General features: G+C 34.2%; 1 long non-coding RNA gene across 4 annotated transcripts; it reads right to left on the bottom strand.

Annotated features, from left to right (window-relative positions):
* Window positions 1-7,587: 7,587 nt before the first annotated feature.
* LOC112691029 lies at window positions 7,588-9,477 on the bottom strand. 4 transcript variants are annotated; one of them, XR_003149272.1, is made up of 4 exons: window positions 9,146-9,477; window positions 8,370-9,061; window positions 7,794-8,023; window positions 7,588-7,734 (listed from the first exon to the last, which is right to left on the bottom strand). It is a non-coding gene; the product is annotated as an uncharacterized LOC112691029 (long non-coding RNA). The 4 variants fall into 4 exon arrangements; XR_003149271.1 differs by having other exon boundaries at window positions 7,794-8,915; window positions 8,982-9,061; XR_003149270.1 differs by having other exon boundaries at window positions 7,794-8,788; window positions 9,040-9,061.
* Between the last annotated feature and the right edge of the window lie 14,707 nt (window positions 9,478-24,184).

Genomic DNA, 24,184 nt, shown 5'->3' with positions numbered 1-24,184 from the left:
CACGTTTTGATCAGGGGCGGTTCTAGGACTAGATTTTCGTACGGGCAAACAATATATTTTATGTTTCAAGTTACGTCCCGTTTCACGTAGGCGCGTATCATACGCGTGTAAGTAACATAAATTGTTGTTTATTTTATTTTTATAGGTAAATTTGTAAATTGTAATTTTGTAATTAAGAAGTAATAAATATCTTTTGTTTTCACAGAGAAACCAAATGTTGCTATTATCCGATAAAAAATGTATAACATCCTTATGTACTACATCCTTATGTAGTAAGCTGTAAGCTAAATTTAAATCCTAAATTTTCCTAAGCTACAGTTTTTTCCTTAACAGTTAACATACATAAAAAATAAAAATATTAATTCAAATTAGGTATATATATATATATTTTTTATTTTTTCTTTAAGTATATAAAAAATAATTTAACATATTATAATGATAAATTATTATATAAACTATATTTTTACCTGAAATTGTAATCTTCTATGTTTTATTTTTGCAAACATATCAAGAGCAGGAGTTGGGTCTTTTAACAATTTTTCTGAATCCTCTTTATCTATAGATAATAAAGCAAGGTTACTCAACCTAGGATTTTGCATTGTAGCTCTCAAGTAAGTCTTAATACGTCGCATAGTAGAAAAACTTCGTTCAGCACTAGTTGAGGATACAGGAATTACCATAGATAATTCAACTACTTTTCTCAAGTTAGTGAAAGCTTCGCCATAATTACTTATTTGTTGATGTACATCAGACAATGTTGAAGCTTCCAAAAACAAAGATTTCCCAATTAAACACTTTTTTATTTATGAAAGTGTAAATAATAAAAACAAATATATATTTGAATTCCTTAATTCTGTACTTATTTAAACATGACAGTGAACCTTTTAAGGTGAACGTAAAAATTTTGGTACGGGCAGCTGCCCACCCTGCCCGTACGCTAGAACCGCCACTGGTTTTGATGATCCAATATTATTATAATATAGGCAGTAGTTTGGACAGTATAGTACTATAAGACATAAATAATACTGTGGGAGCGCATATAAATCTGGACCATATATATATGGAATTTAAAATCGGGTTTGTATAAATATGGACTTTATTTATTTGGACTGTACAATCGGATGTACAAATCTAGATTTTATATATACATATATATTATTATTTTATTACCTACCTAACCATTTAAGCCTGCTGAGACCTGGTCGTTTTTTTGCAAATTCGAACCAAAAAGCGGAAGGAAAATTCATCCGGTAACTAAATCCTGATTTTAATTTTGAAAACACATTTGAATTCTTTATTCTCTTGTCTATGTTCTGTGGGAAATAATTGTTTTAATTTATTCGTTTTTTATAAGCATACAGTAAAAGAAAATTTAAAAAAAATTGTATTTGGTACTATGATAAATAAACGATACAATATTTATGTTATAGAAATACTACAATTCTTAGAAATGTTCTAGCGTCCATATGCGCATGCACAATTCAATATACACGAAGAAAACACTTTTGAACTTTAAATGCTTATAAACAAAAATTGTAACTAACGATTTTTGATTTTTTTTACTACAATAAGTAAAACTTATAATAAACCTTTTATTAAATTTTAAAGATTTTTTGTATTGTTAAATTTTTTTTATAGGCACAAAAATTCAATTGCCTATAAATTCAAAATATTTTGAAAATGTAATCGTAAATGGATACGGCTAATATAAACATTTGATGAAAATTTCAAGTATTTACAATGATTCGTTTTTGAGGTACAGCAAAATAAAAAAATTGATTTTGTCAAAAACTGATTATACGTAAAAATTCACGTTTTTCCGTTACTTTTTTATGATTTTTCCTAACGCTTTTGAAAACTTCTTGATCTTTTACTTTTGACTCCCCAAAGTACCAACTAGATGAATTTTCCCTTTCAAAAAGGGGCTGAAGTAAAAAATCAAAGCATTATTTCTATTCAAAAACGTTATAAAGTTGTTATAAGTAAAAAGTAAAAAACATACACCATTGTAAAATCAATAAATTCATCAATCTAAATAAACTTACAAAATTATTTTAATTTGTAAATTAATACAAAAAATATATTCACTATATATCAATCAATATACATTATAATTACCTCATCATTGTTTTTATGATCTTCGCGTTTTTTGCGTTTCAAGTTGACAAAATTAGGTTTTTTCCGTAATGCACATAGCCTGAGATATCCTTTTTTACTCAAACGCCAGTCTTTATTCATTTTAAAATTCAAAAAAAAATTACTGACGAGAAAAATTAAACTTGACTTGCTGAATAGTTGAAAACAACTAGTTCTATTTGATTTATGCTAACATAAATTAATTTATTATGATCTATTTTATACTTTGCAATGATTGTAATTGTTACAATACATTATTATTTCATATCCGTAATCATTAGTTCTAATTGACTGATAATTGTTCGAAATGCGGGTAGTATTTAATATTTATGTTATGGCTAGGTACTACAATTCTTAGAAATGTTCTAACGCCCATACGCGCATGCACAGGTCAAGGAACACGAAGAAAATTTACACCACGCTAATAAAATGTCAAAAACGACAAAATTGGGAGACTTGGGATTGATGAATTTAAATTTTGAAAACAGATTTAATTAAGTCACTATGTAAGCTAGGGATTGACCAGAGGAATTTTCTATATTGTAATTAAATAATAAGATATTGACAATTTAAAAAATCAGAAATTTATGTATTTTAAGTATTTAAGTACGCCATTCATTTTTGTAATAATAAAAATTCCTTCGAACAAGTTTTAGTTAAGATGTTCAAGATTTTTAATTTGTTTTTAAAATTAAAATCCGTCAAACCCAAGTCCCACAGTTTTGTCTAGCTTATGACCTGTTTTACGTGATTTTTTGCATCGTCTACTGCCCCCTTAACCCCCACCCCCTTTGTCCTATCGACTTCAAACCTTCACCAATATTTTGGAACTAATTTGGGTTTATTTGAAACCAAGTTTTCAAAATTTGGAACTTCATACCTTTTCACAAAAAAAAAGTTTTTCGGTTGAGGGCAAGCTTAATATTAATCTATTATCCACTCGTCGTAAAAATACTTATATATCTCTCTCTAAATTATTTAGTGGCAAAATAAATTGTTTCCTTTTCCTTCTTTTAGAACGTATTTTTTGTAATAAACCTAAATATAACTTACGAGCAAATCTTAATTTTTACCTAAACGTTTGTTGAACCATACAAATATAAATTTATAAAAATAACAGTTTTATGGACTCCTTTAACGGCCTGGATTTAATGTGTTAAATCAAATTATATGACAAAATAATATAACCTAAGAATAATGTGATTTATATTAATTATACATAATGCACTATAGTTTGTGTTCGAAAACATTGAAGGATACTTACTGTTATATTTTATACGTTCGTAGATATTGAGTTAATTTTACTATACTTATCGTAAATTTGTATTAATATTAATAATTTAAAATAGTAATGTTAAAGTTTAATGCCGTATGAAGTCATGATGAACCAACAAACAGTCAAAATTGATAATGCCTGGGCGACAAAGGATAGCATTTTTTCAAGTTGCTATAGTTGTTTCAATGATGTAAATATTTACATAAATAGGACAATTTTGACAGCTACAAAAATGTTGCTTCCTAATTTCAAAATATTAATTTCAGATATTCCTAGGTCCCTCTCTAATGAGCATAGCAATAAATTAAGGGCAGATGTAGTCCAGAGTTAAAATATTATATTTCCATAGTAAAAAAAATTGTTTACTCATCATTAAGACATTCTATTTTAAAATGTTCTGTGGTATTTTATGAAAATTAGAGATACTAGTTATCTAAATTAATTTTTCTAGCTAATTGAAAAACAGATTTCTAAAAACAATATTTAATTATGTAATAAGGAATACAATTTTGAAACTTCAACTTTGCAATTTTTAGATTTGTTTTCTTTTAGATAGATCATTTTCCTTTAGCACTAATAAATTTTAAATCTCATAATTTTAATTTATTATTACTATTTGTTTTTAAGTATGTAGCCTGTATAAACTATAGGTAATTCGGAAAAATAAATTCTAATTAATTCCAAATAAGTTTCAAAATATTGATGAATGTTTGAAGTCGATAAGACAAAGTGGGGGGCCAACTTCACGGTTGTCATTGTAACAATATTATCATTTATCGTTATAATCGATAGGCTCCTCACTTCGCTCTGAATCTAAAAAAAATATTAAAAATTATATTTTATTAAGACAAATTTGTCTAGATGATTTCATTATTCTTCTTTGATAATGGCTCAGATAACTTATTCTCCGTTTATATGGATAAGATAAAAGATAAAAATATATCTATCTAGATAAATGAATGTGGACATAACATAACACTGCCTATTCTTGTCTGCCATATGTCTTTTAAAACGTCATCAAATCATCAATGATCATGTTATTACGTGTATCGTGTTACCATCCGACTCCCAAGTACCCCCGTCCGTTCAAAACGACACCAACCCCTAATGTTTTTGACGATCCGGTGGGCCATAAATTACAACGTCAACCTCTACACGTATAAACATACATATCAGACGTGTGACGTACGACGTATGCACGTTTGTACTACACGTCGAGAGCTAATGTCGAATCGTCGTCAGCTGCACGCGGTTTTGTCCGTGAAATGCTGGGGGTGGTAGGACGAGGATAAGGAGGAAGGGTTATTCGAACTTTATCGTGCACATGTCGTCGTACGTAATTGCGTTGTTCGTTGTTCAAATGATGCGCTTGCAACTTGCACGTTTGAAATGCAGTTATTGCGTTCGCCACCGAGGAGGTCGTATTTTCCTTCTGCTAAACCAACCCTCGCCATCACGCGCGAATCGAGGCGCCGTTCCATACGCATGCGGTCGAAAGCTGCTTTTTTGGAAACGCGGACGCGTTCGCCGTTCGCACGCAGCATTTCTCTGCTCGCAGTGCACCTGCCTGCCTATCTGTACGAAAACGTTTAATGTTCATCGTTTGTCGGCAAAATGAATTGCGTACCGATCGTTGTCGACCGTGTAACGCGGTAAATCGAATAATAATGATTATTATCAAACCGTGAACGAGACCGGAGGTCCAACACCAGCCGAAAACTTACACCGCGGCGAATATTCACGGGCTCACAACATCGCGTACTATCGATCGTCCTGTCAGAAGGACATTGAATGCGCGTTTAATTTTTCTTTTCGTCAACGCGTAGTGTAGCTGAACGTCGCGTTTTATTTTTTATTCAATTTTGTATCCAACACTGTTTTCCAGACGCGTGCGTCAGTACGTATAAGAAAAACACCGGTGATAATTAATTTTTATTAGAATAACAATAACACATTGAGCTGCGGGCTTTGCGTAACGAATATTTCTTTTTTTTACGTTTATCACGAGAGATTCCGTTCTGAGTGGATAACATTAATCGAATGCGAATTATAAAACGGTATACACGTGCGCGCACGCGTGATACGAAGTTGAAAAGTCCATGGACATGTCTGCGTATACACACATGTATACCTGTATAAACACATACATTTTTAATCACCGTTTGTCACGTTGTAATGCGCAAACCGTCCAACGGTATATATATGTATATGTATAAATATACCAAGGTATACTATACTACCACGGGTGTGCGTACATCGTATACAGCGTTTACCATGAGAGTTTTTTTTTAATTTTTTTTTTTTTTTAACAGTAATATAAAAAAATATATACGCCATTGATATCGTTATTATCTTGCACAGGAAGTTTTTTATGCGTACTGCTTGCGGATAGAGTATACGAGTATTGTCTGGTCGCGCGAAGGCGAACGAATAATAATAATTAAAAGGGAAACGACTACGAAACGTTACGGTGATAAACGTATACATAGTGATTTTAAACATAAGGTTACGGTGTACGTAACACCTGTCGACGTGTTTATTATTATTATTTTTTTTTTTTTGTTTCTGTAATGCATAATACATTATAATCGATGGAATAGGTTATAGTCGTATACGAGTACGCACTACACATACGCCACTACGCGCTGTTCGACGACAATGTTATGACTGAATTCGATGCCCTGCCACTCGGTTCGAAACCGTGACACGAAAATGTATAACGCGCATGTGAAATCGATTCAATACCGTGATGAAACGACTGGGTACCCATTCGTGTGTCCAGAATTCGTCTTTCCGTCTCCGCTACGATTGCGTTTGTACACAGATTATTTTATCCGTTCCATCGTCGGTTTTGTCGAACCCAAACGGACGATTCGTTCAACGGGTGGTTGACAAGTTTCCATTGCTGGAATATCGGAGCAAGCTCGCTTTTACGCCGTGTGTCACTAGGAGGGTGTTTGGGAGTTGTACCCCTCCCCTCAGAAAATTTTCTAAGGTTTCTACAGATTCTACGTAGAAAAAAATATGGTTTATCTGGAACACGCGAACCGGCTGATTGATATGAATATTAATCGTATTATAATTGATAGCAATAATAACATAAGGAAAGTTTTGTAATGTTCCGTTCAACTTCAAAACATCGATAACCTTGGTACTACGATTACTCGATAGTCGATTGTTTAACACTTTTTCTTTGTGCTATCACAATACGAAATAGAAGTTAAACGGTTTAATTTGTAATTTAAATATTTTATTCATAAACCTAACTTAATCTTAAATCCTTATCCCCACCAAACACCTGCAGAAAATGCTTATTTTTTCCAAAATCACAACCCCCTCCGAAAACCAATCCTGGTCGCGTCACTGCAACGAACTATTGATAACGGTCGATTATAATCCGCGTATTATTATTATTTTATTATTATTATTATTATTATTATTATTATTATTATTTATGCGAATTCAATAAACCGCGACCGCGTACGGTGTGGGGGAAAAAAATGAATCGTTTCCCACCGCCACAGACGTACGTAGAAAACGTTTCCTTTGCCAACGGCCAGTACAACGTACACGTATGCGACCGGTGCAGTTGTAGAGCGATTACGATGATTATCAACTTGATATATTATGCCACGCACGCGTGTGTAGATTGCACACTTGCGCTATAAATTAAACTCGAATGTGCGGTGCAGGGGAATGTGTTGAAACTAGACAACACATTTGAACAAACAGCGCGCTGTAGTCTGCATCTGCAGTTGTTTTATAAAACGGTGGAAATAAAACTACGATTTTGCACCTTGAGAATAGAGATTTGTGTCGGTATTCGGTTACGAGCGATTAAAAATATTTAAAAACGACAAAATCCTTCGGAGTTTTTTTTTTATTATTTTTAATTCATATTTTACAAACCGTTAATCACTGTAATGCATTTTGTTCTAAAGTAAGTCGTTCGTTAATTGCAAAATGTGTAAAAGAACGTTGCATTAAAAACTAAAACCAAGGCTGTATTGTTTCGCTGTCTATTTCGAGACTTGACATTGTACAATTATTATTTATTTTACACAGCGGTAGCTGAGATTCTGGATTAAAATAAGATAACAACGGTACCTGTTAGGATTCTTTTTATTCACTTTTTCTTACAAAAAAAAAAAAAAAAAAAATACATGTATATTTTAGGTGTCATTGATTTTTTTTTCTAACTTAAAGTAATTTGACACAATAAGTATCATATTTTGCTCAGAATGTTTACCTTGGGAAATAAAGAACAGGAAATACGCCCATGCCCGTGATCTCGTCTTACAGCCGGGATGATAATAAGTAGTCTATAAATGAAAATAAAATTAAATAATTTTATATTTCTCGGTAAATTTAATACATTTACATAGATACCGTTGAATCGTACGAGTACATTACAGTAACTGCATTCGTCAAATGGCGTTTAATGAATTAGGTCATGTGATATGCTTAATTACAAAATGCAATGGAATGGCCAAAAACATTATTCTCAGATATTACTGAGCGTGGTACATAGCCTTGGGAAAACTCCACGCTTTGATACACAACAACCAACAACGAAGTTTATAATTTATTTGTCGTATGCAAATACGGGGACTGAAAATAATCAATATAAATAATTGTGTTAGGTTGAAAAAAAAAACTGCAGTGCAATGCAGTTGAGCAATAATTTGAATCTGAAAACGATATAAGTTAGTGTAATCCAACTAAGAATTCGATCCGTACGTAAAGAACACGATAAAAACGATTGTACGGCTGCTAAACCGCGACAAGTGAAATACGTTTATTGCGTGAGTGATATTTGTTAATAAATGTTATGCTTGTACATCGATAGATGTACACTTGAACGGAAAAACGCAACAAGTTCGAGTTTGCTCGCCGCTCGCCGTAAACGTATAGTCCTGTCTGAGCAGTATTATTTGTCCCCCGTGTGCTCGAGTACCTGGTGACATTCGGAACGGATTTGACAGATGCCGCTCGTACACACTAACATTCTTCTCGAACGAAGTGGCACTCGTTGACGGGTTGAAGATATCGTACGACAATTAATACAATATTATCGTACGCCAATAAGGTTAAGTGGTTCTCGTGGTCTCCACATCTAAATACCGTTTGCACGAAGGACGTGTTGTGCGTATAATACACGCGCGGGCTTACAATCACATTTCCTTTGTGAAACGTCGCGGTAAGTGCCGAGCAAGAAATAATATCTGGTCGGCGGTGCTTGTGCCTCAATAACGTCACGTGTATATCTGTTCGTTTTGAAACCCAAAGGTACGTATCTCGCCGAGTTTTCAACCGGTCGGGTTCGGCTTGATTGGAAGGCAATTCCGTGTACTTGAACGCGATCGGCATACCTTCCTACCGAAAATTCAGGCGCTTTTCTTGTATTAATCTTACCTCTTTTTTTTCGTACCGGTCTTATATCGTGTTAATCCCGTTGGCCCACAGCAAGCTGCCGGATTTTCATCGAGGGAAAGTGTACCTACTGTCACATTGTTATTATCGCGCGGATATATCGAATTGTTTGCGCATTACGCAATGTAACGAATACCGTTCGAACTGCAGTCGCGGTATCCATTTCTGTAGCAATGTTTCGGTGCAGCGCAAACGAACGGACCACCGACTGAAAATCTACATAAATGTTATAATAAGTGAAGCCTATTGACATTGTAAACGAAAATCGGCTGAACGGAGAGAGCTCGTGAATATAATTACCGAAGTATACAGGACGTTGATTGTTAATCAACAGTTTATTCGCATAGAAGGCGGTAAATCACGGAAATCTATATTATTGAATCAAAAAAGTTCGCGCGCGCGCGTTGTTTTCTGCCAAAAACTCATCGGCGAGTACGCGCACACCGCCGAGAACCGAACGACTTGCGAACGCGTCGAAGACCAACAATAAAAACGCAATAATTCGATTTGCATTGAACATGACAAATAGCAATCACGTACGTTACCGAACGTAAGAATGTTAGTAATAAATATCAATCGGCAACTAATACACGCGCGCACAATTCACGTGTTGTACAAGCAACTGCATTGACGCGATCGATTACAAGTTCTACCGAAGTGTACGAGTAACCCGTTAGAGCGTGCAGAGTTGTTGCGTATTACATAAAGTGTCGAACGTTTTGAAATTGCAGCTAAACTCAAAACTAGTATCTAACTACTGCGTAGTGCACTGCAGCGGTGACCGGTAGATACGTATAAGATAAATATGCAATTTATACGTCGTCGGCTGTAATAAAGTCATTAGACAATTATTATTACACGTTGTCAGGAAACAATTATCGTAAAACATAATTTATTATGGCCGTAACCCGTTTTGCGCCGTGGAAAAAGCCACGAGTTACCTTCCGTATCGGTTTTAGATCGAGTTACCACGTGGCGTACGCGAGTCATTGATTTCACCCGTCTAGCTTTCAACCCTAAAAGTATCGTTGAACCGTCGAAAATCGTCACGAAACCCGTGCGTGCGCGTATAATAACATACGGTCCGGCCGGCTACGCGCATTACGTTGTACGGTACACGTTGAGATGGACTCGTGTATTCGCAGGCGTATTCGATCGAATTACATACGTCACAAGCCCTACAAGCCCATTTGTACGAGTTTCGCTTCTAGATACGACTTGATTCGTTCGTAAATAATAAAAATCGCGTTTGTTTTTGTACCCAAAAGGGATGCAAAAAAATAAATAAATAAATAAATAAATATCCATGACGATAATAACTCCATTGTAGATCTACTTTTTCGACCCTCGCGCTACTGAAACACTACAGTAAAATGAACTATAACTTACAATAATACTGAATTTAGTAACTATGATTTTTGATAAGAAACAAACTTGACGTTTACGAAACCCGTTGTAATGGAAACAAGGGTAACGGTTTGTGTAAACGTCGTTGATTTAGGATTTTTACACAAAAATCGTGGAAAACAAATCGTAATATTTAATCGGTGCGCAGATTTTCCATAAAAAAAATTCGATTTCAAAATTGATGAAATAAATGTACGTCCCTCATCTTATAACGAACGAGTATGCGTATAAAACGACGTGAAACAATTGCGCGTTTAAAACGAGCAGTCCGGTGACGGACGTCGAACGTTCGCACGGTAAAAAAACGAATTTATAAAATGTGTAGCGAAACGCGATGTCCGACGACTTCTCGTGAACCGGCCGACCTGCACGTGTAGTCTACTTGTGCACACGATATTACGTTTCGCGTCGAGAACGCGTTATTGTAATGCGCACTATTTTGCAAACACAACACACCTCCGGTATTAGATTATTAATTAACGTTATGCACCGGAGCGCGTTCGGTCCGTTGGTGGCCAGACGGATGTTTACAGTGAGTTGTTATGTGTGCGCATTTAACACGCCGAGGTTTACGCGAACGAGTACGCGCACGCAGAGGCGGAACTAGGAATTTTTACGCCCGGGGAAAACGGGGGAAGACTACGCCCTGTCATAGACCGATCCGCGTCAAATACATTCTTGTCGAGAATTTTTTTCTAACAATTTATATACAATCGAAACTCGTTGAGTTTTAACCTGATATCGGTGTTCAACAAAGTTAAAAATATCAAATTACTTGTTAATGATTACGGAAATCACACCATCTAAAATGTTACGCCCGGGGAAGAATTCCCGTCTTCCGCCCCCTAGTTCCGCGCCAACGTACACGCGTGTATCGTATACGGTTGCTCGATATGATCGACGTGTACGTCGAATCGTATAAATATTCACTGCTGCGTCGCCGGTGCAATGCCCGTCTGGGGCTGTACTTGTACGTGGTGATGTTACTCGCGCGACTTGATCGTTCTCGCACGCGTCTCGTCGTCGTACAAGTACAACGGAAAACGGCACCTCAGACCCGGTGTTCAGCAGCTGCAACCACACCCATCGTTTTTTCCGTCGCACTCGGTCGTCTCCATCATTTATCCTCATCATCCCCTACACCCCCTCGCCCGTTCCGCTCGACCGGTAGCGTTCAGTTATTCCTCAAAACGTGCCTGCGTTATGCGTGGGAAGTCGGCAAAAGAAGAATAAAAATAAAAAATAAAATCTATCCGATGAGAAAAAAAATAGGCATGCGATTCGTTTTGTCACGATTTTCTGAAAAACAATAAAATCCTGTTAAGCGCACATTTCGTTTGCGAACGAAACGAAATGTGTCTATACACGAATGTATGTACACCTATGTGCCACGCGCGCGCGTTCTGCTGTAAGATGTGCTTAGGATAAGCGACGGGGTAAAATATTATCTACGTATGCACGTTAAATGAACAAGTGGATTTCAAAAGTTGAACAACACCAACCCTAATAATTTCTTTCGGTGCGTACTTAAGCTGCGCGAAAAGATCCCAACGAGTTTGACGGAATTATATTGGACCCGAATAAATCGGATTTGTTTTCAATGGGACGTCGAATACGGTTTGATGGTTTAATTCTATATTGAATCGTAATAGTATCGTATTATAATAGCTGGCACGATGACAATACACCGACATTTCTTTATTTTTACTATTTCATTTTAAAATCAGTATGACAGTTCAACTGTTATTTTACGATCAGTCATCAGATCATATAATCAATAGAAATATTTACGAATTTGTTTGATTATAAATAATCAAAACGTTCAAAAATGTTGATAAATTAAATCGTAAAGATTTTATTATAGCCAAGTTATATAATAATAACTCGAAAATCAAAATTAACGATTGTAGAATGGACTAGAAACTACTATTATAACAAATATAATAACTGTTCGGAAATATTTAAACGTTTTCATTATTTGTCTATTATAATTCAACTGAAAATCGCACGTTTGTACTTTTATTTGAAACGAGTACGGATGAGGTGTACCAGTCACACCAATTAAAAATATTATAATTATTTAATGTACTTGATAAAATTTAAATTCTATTAAAATAAGATTGCTGCTTACACTGTATTACGATAATTACGATTCTGTTGATTCTGACTTAATTATATGGGGGTTTTAGAAAAAATACAATTGTACTTGAATACATAATTTTTTTTATAATTCAAAATCACTCGTTTAAAATATGTAAATAATACTAATGTTTTTTTTCACACTTTTTATCTATACATCCATTCCGAAAATAAATTGTCATACTTATGTGACCTCATTTAAATTGCATAGAAGTTTTTATAATAGTGCTGTATAGTTAGGTACGCGGATTTTACATGCAGACGATTTAACCGTCAGCTCATGCGGACTCAAGTATTTTAATAAAAATGTAAATTTCAATTCCTCGGTTTGTGCAATATTTATGAAGTTGGTCGATTGCTTCAGTTTCAAATATTAAGTACGATGCGTCTCCGTCCATGATATTATTTCGACACACAACTATAACATGATTTACAATTATATTTTGGCTAAGTGTCAATTGAAAATCAACTGTCACGATATTGAATTGTATGCATTTTATTGTTGACAATATTAACAAATAGTGTCTTATTATAAAATTATTCAAAGAAATATTATAGCATCTGCCAGGTATAATAAGTGAAATTTCTTTTAAAAATAATTTGTTTTCAATAAAGTAAAATTAACAATTTTCATATTTAATTTTAATCGCAATATTCATGATGAATGAGTTATTAAAAAATATTATCAACATGACCTATTCAATTATTTAAATATATAAAAATCAAATCAAGTACAACTTCAATACGAAAACTTACTTGAAAAGTATAATTATTAACAAAAACAAATGATTTTGACGTATTTTAAACTGTACATCTTTTTAATACAAAAAATAAAAACTACTAAGACATATTATTTAATTAAAAAAAACGTAAGTAGTTGAAGAATTAAATTTAACATTATTTCATTGTAATTTCAATTTTTTTGAATTTGTTTTTGAGTACATAGGAAAATTATTGATTAAGTAATAAAATTATATTTTCAAAAACCTTGAGAATCTAACTCTTCACTGAAAAAGTTTGTTACGTGTATACTTTAGAATTGATTTACTAACAATTACGAACATTTAGTCCTTGGAAAAAAATATCATTGTAAATCTCCTATAAATTCTTGACTCAACTAAGAATCCAAAGCGTTATTGTAAAAATTGAAATCGGTGTGTAATAATATGGGATGATAGAATTATTTGATATTTATAAAATACTAAAAATGAATAATAATTATTTTTTAGTTCACAGATAATATGTATATTTTCGGAATAATTAACATACCAAGAAGTTAATGATTTTTTTTAAGTTATAATTTCGTTTTTATAATAGGAATAACTAAGTATAAGAGATAAAAATTAATTATATTCATGTGAGTATTGTGTTATTAAAAGCATCCAGGAGATGTAAAGGCGAAACGCCCTACGGGTTTGCCCCGAAAGATAATTTCCATATTCCACCTACCTACGTAAGACGTTCTCAATTACGCTACTGGATTTAGGTAATTTAATATGAGAAATAATTAATAATAATTGGACATAAATGAAATTTTGTATACCCTACTCTTGTGGGTTTTCATTTTATTTCAAACGAGCTTAAAATTATGATGCAATTTATCTTTCTTATTTTTAAATTTTTATTAAAGACAAAGTTTTTTTGATACCTCATTTTTCGTTTAAAAGCATAGACTGATGAATTTTACTTATCAATTTAAGAATATTATTTCATAACCATAACATACAATGGTACTTTTTAAATAGCAACTAAAAAGTAAAAGAAAAATGGTTGTCAAAAAATTAAAAGTTAAAAAATGTTAAACGATAAAAATGTTAAATGGTCATTTATAACAGTTTTTTTTTTTTTTAATTGTTCCCTTTGTCACTATGGTAAAAGTGTAGACATTTTTTCATATGACTACAATATCATCAGAATAATCTATTTTAACATGTTTGAATCCAACGTTTTAATTGAATTCAATGCATATTTTTAGAAAACTTTCAAGCTTATTCCCAAAAAGTAATTCGTATTTATTCTAACATTTGTTTTAAATGTTTTAAACATTTTATTGTTTTTACATATTATCTATACTGCTTATAAAATACCCTACAACCTACAACTATATAATATTTAGTCTGTAGAATGTCTTTAAATTTTTGTACATAGGTAATTAATATAATGCATTGTACATTAATTGTTTGATAATTGTTTAACGTAATTAATAAGTTGCGTTTTCTTATTTCTATTTGTAACGTATAAGATCAGGCAAGGTATGATTATTAAAAAAGTTTTCTACAGCAACTTTCAGGTTTTTGGTACCAGACTGAGAATGATTCGATACTTAAAGTTAGTAGCATTTTTTTAATCCCGGCCGTCATTGTTCGTTTTTCCTTAAGTGAGTTTTCTCCTATTGTTTGGATTAGCCCTGTACACTTCTGTGTAACCACCTTATATCCACGTATTACTCGATCTTATACTAAGAGTTTAACCAAAATATCTGCGAAATTCTATTGAACAAGACCTACAAACATTTAATATCATGTGCATACACAGCGAACGAACGTATACGTCACATTGAATGTTATTTAAATTAAATTTAAATTAGAATTCAATTGAACAACAGATTTTCAACTTGTATTCAACTGATTAAAGCCCCTATACTGCGCATTTAGACATAGTAAATCGTGATTATTACATTTATGCACATCAACCGTGGGTGCTAATAAAATATAACACTCTAAGACTATCCACACACATCACAAAATTGACATTAAACTGTAAATATTATACTCGGTTTACATTGATCTTGTGCATATAATTAAAATTAATATTATTTTTGCTGCTAAATTCATGTAAGATTGACATTATACAATATTAGAATATTGAAACAATAAAATGCATACAAATTAGGATCAAACCACTTCACTAATAATTCTTCATAGTAGTAATTTAACAATGCCAAAAAAATTAATTAAAATCGATTCGTGTCACTAACGATTTTACTGTCATTAAGTCGTTCAACGGTTGACGTAGTTTATAAAAGTTTTGATATTGATATACGTCCGTCTCAATGGCTTCTAAGCTTTTCGAGTGCTAAGTATTTAATTCGATTTAATAAAATAAAAAAAACCATCATTAAAATAACGTGTATATACAAGTAAGATAACAATAGAAATTAAATGATTGTGACATTACCTGAGTCCATTTAGAATTTTCAAGTCATTCAGTTAGTGGTTATAAGCTTTTGAACTTGTAAAATTGGTCCACTTGTTTTGACGTAGAACTTTGAAATCTGTACCAAACAAAGCTAATGATTTTGCAAGTCCGTTTTAAAGATTTGTAAATTATTCAGTTGGCCACTAACTTTTGAAGTTGTGCAGTAGGCGTGATGTTTTGACCGGAAACTGTGAAGTGAGTATCAACGAAAGCTAATGATTAACAAAAAATTAGTAAGTCAAATGGTTAAAGACTATACAAGAAGTTTTGAAGATTTAAGAATAGATGACAATTTTTAAAAAGTACGGTATAAAGCTCCTGTTTTATTAGAACATAATGGTTATAGTGAGCCTAAACTACCACAAATAAAAAACAGTTTCATTCGAATTAGGTGGTGATAAAAAACAAACAATACAAACTGTTTAAGAACATTTTCGTACAATTGTATTTTTTTTAAATTATAGATACAGTAATAACGTGCATGAACAGTAAAGTCAAAGAAAATTATTTAAGTTTGTTGACTTCTACAGATAATGCTTTATTTAATCACAGTCCTATATATCAGTCATTAGGAGAAACTTGTAATGCATACAAAGTAAAATCAAATGATTTATCAAGTGTGATTAAAATTATAAATAGATTATTTATAAATCTTGAATGTAATTAAATTATAAAACAATGATAAATAATGAAAAAAATCTAAAGATTTTTGGAAAGGATTCCCAAGTTATTAAAACACATTAATGATTTATTTAACCATTCCTACACATACTGCATCTAATAAAGTTTCTCAGCTCTACGGTGATTTAAAAAATACTTAAGAGTCACAATGCGCCAAGAATAATTAAGCAATTAATGTTATATATACTCAAAAATAATTCCCTTAATAATATAAATGACAAATCGATGCTGAAGCTTCAATAAAAGATCGCCATTTGACATTGAAGTATTATTTAAATATAACAGTCATTCAGTTTTTATTTTATTAATATAAATATTTAAAAAAATGGACCTTACATATTATATGTTCACTAATATTATTAACCATAATTGAAATACAATGAAACTCTTATAAATTAAGATTTTTTTTCTTTTTACTAGGTACTTCTGTTGCAGCAGTTATTGAATACTAGAGGGTATGAGTGGCAAATTCTTGCTAATCATTAGTTTTCGTATCGTACTGATTTTAAAGTTCTTGGTCAAAACAGATGAGCCAACTTCACAAGTTCAAAAGCCCATAGAGGCCAACTGAATAACTTGCAAATTCTAAAAATAGACTTAAAAATTCTTGCTAACCAATAGCTTTCGCTTAATACTGATTTCAAAGTTTTAGGTCGAAACGGATGGGACACATGAAGTTGGCACAACTTTTAATTATCTGGTTTCACAGTGAAAGTTTGGACTTGAAAATTCTAAAAATTTACTTGCAAATACTTGTGAATAACTTGCAAGGTAATGGCACAGATTTAAAAAAGGTGAGCCAACTTCAAGAACGTTTACCATACAGCGAACACTGTACTCGGTGACTTATCGATTCCGTTAACGTATTCCGAGTGTGGAACTCGGATCAGAAACAATCGATTGAGTAATTTAAATTCGAGACATAAGAAATGTGCGTGGATCTTTCTGTTGGTCTTCAGCCAATGCTATGTATCACATGTATTATTTTAAAAAAGCCGAAAAGTTTATACATAGACTTCATCCCAGGGAGACCAAATAACTATATAATAAACACGGTGTACAGGGACAGACAAAATCGAGTGGCGGTCGATAATTAAAGAGTCACCTTTTTATTGATATTTTTGTATTACTTTTAATCATTTTTACTATCGAAAACAATAAAGTACACAACTCGAGTCCTAAATATAATGGTTTTAGAAAGAAAAAGTTTCAGGTCCCGAGAGTACAGTTGATCCTCAATAAAATAAAATAAAATCCACCCCGCCAAAATCATCTTCAAACAATTTGAATCGAAACATTTATTGTTGTACCGTTTAGATAGGATTGCGTTCAGTTTTATTGTCACAATTGGTATTTATTGTTCGTAAGTATAAAATCGGAACGACCGCGAATAGGTGAGAAGAGTCAATCGTATAAGTCGCGCGGCACTGCGGGATGATCTTCCGGTGGCGCATTATCAAGAACGTAATATTATTACAAATGTATATGTCGTGTAATATTCACAGGGTAATATACGGACGGTTTTCGATTTCGTGCGCGATAACGGGTGCGCATATTCGCGCGAGTACAGTGAGTTCTAAATAGACATTCCGACGAGTGTATCCGTACGATAAAACGCGAGGGTATAAACTCTCGAATCCGTGTGCACAAACTATCGCAATCCTCTAAAACGCATTTAGAGGTGGCTTTGTTTCGTCGACCGTAGCGATTTATCGCATTGTCCGATGTAAATATTTATAACGCCTTTGAACACAACGGCTTTCTCCATCTCCCCCCCATTTTCGCGGGTACGGCCGACCGCGGTTGTGTGATGAACACGACGACCGTTTCGACGGTTCATAATCATCCGTGAACAAGCCTAGGAGCCAATAAGAAGTTACTGCAACGTACACTGAAGTTTTCGACCGAACAACGTGAACTTATTGCACCGATTATACAATAAAATAACATGCTAATGATCGGATGACAAAATAAGTCACCGTTGTCGGTGATTAAAAACCCCAGTTTATTATATAATTATGTTTTTGGTCGTTTTTTAAACCACACGATCATTGCTATAGCTCTTATAATATGGTTATTTCTAAATAATTTTAAAACGAGTCCGAAAAAATGTCTGTATGTTTTCTTACGAAGTCCAATTATTAACGCACGCGATAATTTAGATAATTATACATCTAAAGCGCATATCTGCCTCCGTATCCCTAGATCTTGATATAACTTTGGTCGCATCAACAATGCATAAAACCACTTTGATTTATTTTAGAGTTTAGTTTAATCACTGGGTACCAGCCCCAATGAGCAAGCAGCAATACACAAGTCACTGAAGTTAGATAAAAAGATGAACACATGTAGAGGCAGTGCAAGAGAGAATTTAGAGTCACGTTCAAAACGATTTTTTGTGCCACGTGCATTGGCACACTCGACAGCGATCGTTATAATTACCTAATGGGTCATCGATGCCACCAGAACGCGCTTTCCTTTTGTCGCGGTGCTGTGCAAAATACCTACGTAGTACATTATTTACTATACCTATATAATTATTCAACTATTATCGCGGTCATTATTGATCGGAGTTAGGATACTTACAAACTTAAAAACGCATTACGTGCCCCCTTGACCACACTTATGCGCTATGGACGACTATAATACGCGTTTAAAATATGATAAAATAATAAACGACATTAACGTTAGGTTTGACGATGAACAACCGGTTTCCGTAAGCTATTTTACCTTGTTACAATATAATCGTATCAAACAAAATCAAGCTACCAGCCTACTCGTGTCGTTTCTAAAACAACGGCCGGGGCCGAAGAGATAAATCGAACGGCATTTCCGCGTTGCTCGACTAAACATCATACGATTGCACCGGTGTACTGTAGGCAACGCGGTGCCCTTAATGCGATCCGTATGGTGAAAAACAAACCGAATTCATCGTCTGTAAAATTGAACGTTCTGGATATGATTGCTGCAATATTGATGACGGGCAATGCCGGGCAAAATGAAACGCGCGTTGCATACCTACGTTCCGTAATAAAACAGTCGGATAAGCCCTGAGAATTGAAAACGAATAAAACATCATCACCTATTCAAGAGCAGAGAAAGAACGGAAAATGTTGCGAAATATTATTGTTGAACCTTTTTGAATTCAATAAATGGACTGGTATCGGTTAAAAAATCCGATGGCCAAGGGTTCTCTCGGTGCGTACGAGTACATCTTCACCCCGATCACGATTCGCTTCAGTTTCACTCGTGTCCGATTCGCCTGCCGGTGCAGTAATACGTCGAGTTTCGAATGGTAAAAAACAATAAGAAAAAAAATTATTTTTTATTTTTTTTTCTTCTCCCACACACAGCGATTGTGTAACGCCATGTAACCGATTTCTACTGCGTTCTCGAGACACGTTCGCAGTTGGACCGACAACAGAAATTGTCGTTTAACGTTCTGAGATCCGTCTGGTTACGCATACGGGTTGCCGTTGGTGCATTCATGATATATTAAATATAATATAATGTTGTTTTGTTAATTTGTTTTGTTATATGCCAACGGATTTCTCGAGAAATCGCACTCGCCAGGCGATCCACGGGTTTCACGTTTCGCGCGAGACCCTTGAGGGCGCGAGGCCCTGGACAAGTGCCCCGGTTTGGTCTCTCTCTAACGTCGGCCCTGGACGTGTGTCACAACCGGTCGTTGCAGCAGCAGTTGTACGCGCGTCGGGTAATCGCACCCGTCGTGTTCCAACCGCCGGTGGCGAATTTATGCGCAGGCACGTGCCTGCCGCAGCGGTGAATTTGAAGAATGTTATTAACTATTAATAAAAATTGTTGAGATCCTGAGAAATTGTGTTTTAGCGTTCAATTAAAATTCGTCTCGCGCCCATTTACCTAGCTTGCATTTGTTTTATTGTAGATAACCAAATGACGATGCAGTTAACGTGGTACATAGTTTTAGTTATTTAAAACGGCAATATACGTAGGTCAAGTGAATGATCGGGGGTGCGGGGGCTCTATACCCTGCTATTTAATACTACTCATACGTCTATGCAGAGCGATTACAATCGTTTTATTGGATAAAATAATTTATCAAAACAATATTTGTCTAGTACGGGTGGAATTATATTTTTTTATAAAATGCATTAATGTTCATAACATTTCTTCCCAGGTATTATTGATCACGTTTTTGTTACTGTAATCCGAAATACTATGGTTATAAATACGTGGAATGGCTTCAATTATACCTACAAAGTGTAGATTCAAATTTGGATCGTCTTTGGTTTTCAAGTCATACTTTTGAAAATCAATAAAATCAATAAAAATACAATAATTTATTAATCGCTTGTCACTGAAACAAGCACGTGGCATAAAATGGAACATGCTGCATTTGAATGACACCGTGTTACATGCTACTTATCGTATCATACTGTTGTATCAGTTTATTGATATTGATTAGTAGACGTTAAACTTATTAATACATTGTTTTGATACAAAGTAACGTACTAAATCTAATGCTGAGCGCTCGGCCTTGGAAAACTTGACTTTGTTTCTGTTCCTTTTAAATTTTACTCTACGATCCAAACGGTTGTAATATGCTTTTCGTCGACAAATTTAAACCAGAAAGTATTGGCTAGTTTTTAAATTGAAAACCCTTCTTGATAGTTAATTAAACCCCAGATTGAACTTTAACGTTGTAAGGTTTTTGATTTTTGTCCATTTATAATAACCAATAAATGCGTAGGGAAATACTAACACAAATTGGTGGGAAAACAAAGCATATTTTAGGAACCCCTCCCAATTTTTAACAACATTGATTTTATTTATTTACATCTTTTTTACCACTTGAAATAGTTCGGTATACCACTGTTTCGTTTAAATATAATTTATAACAGCATGTTTTTATTTTAGTTGAAAATTTATATGTACCAATTTAGTTGAGAACGGAAACATATCACCTTCGGTATAGTTAATCCTGATGACCCGGCGACTATCGAGTCCGTAGATATTTAAATAAATGAAAAGGATCTTTCTTTATGGTTATAAAGTGGGATGAAATCGATCGGGTAATATTAGGGATGGGCATAAAATCCGAAGATTTGAATCTTTTGAATATCGAGATATTCAGATTCGGATTTGAAACATATTCTTATCAGGATTATCCGATATTGAAGTATCCGGACTATCCTGATTTATAAATGATTTTTTTTTTATTGATTTTTATATGACTTGTAATTGTTTTTAATTTCTATTAAGATAAATTATTTTATTATATTGTAATTAAAATTTAACAACAAATGAATATTATGTCAATAATTATGTTTTATGAATAACAATATATCAATCATGACTTCAACAGTTTTTATAGTTAATTGTTCGTTACCAAAACAAGTTATTAAATAGTTGAGTTTTATTTATGTATACCTTATATTCATAACCATAATTAAACTTATGTGACTATAAAAATGAGTTATTGAACAGCAAAATTTAATTGAATAATCCGCATAATCCATGAAATCCGGATTTTTAAAATCCAGATTTTGCGAATCCGGATATACCCCCCACCAACGGTTAGTGATGTAAATTATCAAATGAAGTAATCAAATCATTCGATTATTCGAATAATACAATTATTTAAAGGCCATTCGAAAGATAAAATAAACGAATGAAAATAAACAAACAAATATTATTATTTTTATTCTAAATTTTGTATACTACAATAATCAATACTCAGAACTCGGAAGCAATATTTAATAATAATAAATTTTGTTGTAAATATAGATTATCATTCGATTGTTTACATATTTCATAGTCAATTCAAGCAATGTTAATCGTAATGCATTTAAATGATTCATGATTAAATAGGTTATTACTAATATTACTCATCTGATCATTTGGAATAAGTACTGATCATTCAATTATTTTATTTGGACTATTCGATCATTATTATTTTTCAATTATTTATTTCCCATCGCTAGTAACGGTGCGTCGGTTCCACCCTCAGTGCCTTTAATTTTTAGTAAAAAAAAAAAAAAAAAGCATGGCGAGCTTTTCCGATGATCAGCGCCTGGTCTGCGGTTAGGTGGTTGTAATATTTCACCACTACTTCAGCTATAGAGACGATTATTGTATCCCCGTATTGGGTAGACTCTCTCCTTTTTATTGGTCTTACTGCAAAGTCCATAGGATAATCGTGTGGATGGTGTGTTATCTAATATATTGTGATTGTCCGTGAGAGCCGTGGTGTGCCTCATTTTCCATATCCACTAGTTGTCACGGTTCAAGTTTTGTGTATGGTAGTTTACGTATTTTTTTTATTAATTCTTTACTGTTACTCGTTTCTATATCTGAAAAGGATTGCGTTCCAAGCTTCGTTTCTAAAAAAAAAAAAAACGTCTTCCCAACACTGATTACGATACATAACAATGAAACGCGTCTAGAAGATGGTGGCGATGATGCTGATAGTAATAATGTACGTCGTTTCAGAGAACTAGAAAATTGAGAGGAATAAACTGCCGCAGAAAAAAAAATGTATTTGTGTAATATCATAACCGAAAACAGACGATGTGCGTTACGCGTGCCAACAAGTTATGAGCGGTCCGAAAGGTTAAACGTATCTCACGTACATGTCTTGAAATTAATCTCCCTAAAGACGGTGTCGTCCGCTAGACTCACGAGATCGAATGCAGACCATTTGCCGCGCGTGGATGTTTCCAAGGGCACCGGTGTCCTCCGATTTGTGCACCAGCTGAAGCCATCGACCGAGGCGACAGTTCACCGTTCAGCGGATGGATGACGGAAAAGGTAATCGACGACGATCCTTGCAGCTCAGCCCTGACACTGGGCTTATTCTAAAGATTTTTACCTACTGCCTAAACACACTGAAAAGTTCGTTTTATAAAATGTATTTGGATTATAATACTTACCCCCTCCCCAAATAAATTGTATATTGATATTTTAGAATTTTGACCATCGCGTGGTAAAATATTAAAAAAAAATACGGATATTTTCCGTTATACGTACACCACTGTTTAAATTCAATAGATTGATCAATCGTCGAAGTAGTAAAGATTGTAAACTTTATTATTACTTATTAGGTACTATGTTGGGTTTATAAATTACACAAATTTCAAATACTCAGTAGAAATTCAATCATTCTATGAAAGGAAAATTTTATTTTTGTAAGGTGCCCATATTCATAAAGTCCACTGCCCTTTTGATTTCTCCCAATTCGGGTCTTACTGCCAGTTAGAATAAGACCTGCCTTGACAACCCGTTAACTTCGGACGAGGCCGCTCGAAACGCGAATTTTTCATTTTCGCGTCCCCTCCCCCTCCCACCAGGAATGGCGCGCCCGGGGCTGAGGAACATCTTGCCGCGGCCCTGATAACATGCAATAAAGATTACGCACGCGACGGACCGATTTCGCGGTTTGCGTTTCGCGAAACCTCGATCCTTCGTTCTTTTTCTTTTTTAAAAATATTTTTTCACTTATTTTTCACGAAGAACGCACGTGCTCGTTTGTCATTCGTATGCTTACGTGACCGGTCGATTAGTCGCTATGGATTCCGCCGCCGCCGCGCGCGCGCGCACCCGCACCCCTCTTCCAGCCGCCGTAGCCATGCAGAACGCCCCGCCGAGCACTGCTCCTCGCCGCTGACGACCCGAAATAACGTTATACATTCACTACCGCGCCGCCGACGTATTCGCTTTTCGCACCGCCGTTCCCACAGCTGTAAAAAATAATAATCCCTCTCGCTCCGTCACTCATTCGTTCGCCGTCTCTCTCCATCATGTTCCCATTCACTCCACCTTTCTGTCCCTCTTTCTCCTCATCTTACCCTCACCCACTCACTCTCTCACACTCTCTCACACTCTCTCTCTCTCTCTCTCTCTCTCTCTCTCTCTCTCTCTCTCTCTCTCTCT

Source organism: Sipha flava, unplaced genomic scaffold (genome assembly GCF_003268045.1).
Source record: "Sipha flava isolate LNK unplaced genomic scaffold, YSA_version1 550_pilon_pilon, whole genome shotgun sequence".
In the NCBI taxonomy this organism is placed as follows: domain Eukaryota; kingdom Metazoa; phylum Arthropoda; class Insecta; order Hemiptera; family Aphididae; genus Sipha; species Sipha flava.
This window is presented reverse-complemented; position numbering and strand designations above follow the sequence as displayed.